Consider the following 1,885-nt stretch of genomic DNA (forward strand, 5'->3'; position numbering starts at 1 on the left):
TATTACAAGTTTACTACCTGAAGAAAATGTAACTTTTGCAAGGAAAAGTACATTAAAAAGTAATTCAAATCCGGGTTATAAAACTGGTTGGGGTCGGCAAAGTTGTCGATTTTGGCAGCGCAGTTCTTATTTATCTACTGAACAAAGGTTTGAAATTTCGTTTTTTTGCTCTCGCCTAAATAATTTTCAGTTTACAACAATAACTGATCATAAATGTGTTGGAGACACTGCTGAGAATAATATTTCCAATATTCTTAATTGAATGGTTCCTGAGCGGCTGATTCTGGGCAAAAAAAACCCCAACATTCTAAAGTGAGATGCACACATTTTGGTCCTTCGACTCGGATCTGATTGGCGTAATTTTCATGTTATGTTCACGGCGGTTTTGCGCTCAAAAAAACGAGGTTGGCTGAAGTATTTTATGCAACCCTCGGAGAGAACGGACGCGATATTCAAACGAACAAAAAAATAGAGGCTAAAAACACTGGAACATCAGATATTTTAGTCAGACAGTCGACTTAATAAATTACTTATAACTCATTAACCGATTAGTTATAACTCGTTAACGCAGAGAGAGGCAACAACTCAATAGCGCAACTCAACACAGTGTTACCAAGGCCTACTTCAAATCGACCTGCTTTGAAACCCATTTTGGAATATTCGGAGCAAATCATACTCAAATTCTTTAGCAAAAAATCACGTTTTAACCGCATTGGCTGGTCTCAAACTAGGCAGCTTGTGGAAGAAGGATCTGATTTCTTATGCAACTTTTCTCGATTTTGCTGCATTTTCTTTGATGGTGATTTAAATCTGTCTAAACTTAAAGTAAACATGATATTAAGTAGTTTCTGTGAGAAGAAATCTTGGATCGTCCATAAATATCAGCCCTAAAACACACAAAATTTGATCCAAATCACCATTTTGAGGCTAAACTTAGTAAACGCAAAAGTAACAAAACTGAAAAAAAAAATGCTAAATGAACAACCAGAAGAAGATTTATAGACAATTCTTTGGTTGATCCAGCACAAAATGACCTGAAGGTGCAAAACATGTCGGACTAGACTTCTTAGTCTTTTCCCTGATCCGTAAAACACTACCAAAAGTTCTTAACAGTTCTAATGAAAAGTCTTCCTTCTGTCTGTTTTCTATTTGGGGCCTAAACTGTGGTCTTTTCTCTGGTGTTTGGCTCAATTATGTCATCAGGCGCACAAACTTTGGTCCKCCGAGCCGGATCTCATTCCGTTAACATTCATTTTATGTTCAACGTGCCTAAAGCTGACCACCCATGAAGCTTCTGCCTTAAAAACGCATGTAGTAAGGTTGACCGAATCATTTCATGAAGCCATCGTGGAGAACGCAGAAGATCAGAAGAATCAACCGAGTAAAGACGGTTGAGCATCAGAGAATTCCTAGTGAAAGAAAAACTTGCTTCTGAACGGCCAGAAGAAGATTTTTAAACACTATGGTAGATGAAGAACAAGAAGCTCTTCGGACTCTTCTCAGCCTTCCCCTCATCCCTAAAACATGACCAAAAGTGCACTCACAGTTTTAATGGAAAGTCTTCCTTCTGTCTGTTTTGTGGAAATGCGGTTTTCTACCACTTTACACCACCACCGCCTCAAGAGCTTACGCGTGACGTCATCCCATGTAGGCCAGTTTATTTTCCATTAGGAGGGCGTAGCATGGATTAAACTTGCTGTTAAGTTTGGTAATTAGTTGATTGTTTCGCATTTCACCTCAATTTCGTATTACAAGTTTACTACCTGAAGAAAATGTAACTTTTGCAAGGAAAAGTACATTAAAAAGTAATTCAAATCCGGGTTATAAAACTGGTTGGGGTCGGCAAAGTTGTCGATTTTGGCAGCGCAGTTCTTATTTATCTACT

Source organism: Dendroctonus ponderosae, unplaced genomic scaffold (genome assembly GCF_020466585.1).
Source record: "Dendroctonus ponderosae isolate FM_Combo_2020 unplaced genomic scaffold, Dpon_F_20191213v2 Dpon_F_20191213_11, whole genome shotgun sequence".
NCBI lineage: Eukaryota > Metazoa > Arthropoda > Insecta > Coleoptera > Curculionidae > Dendroctonus > Dendroctonus ponderosae.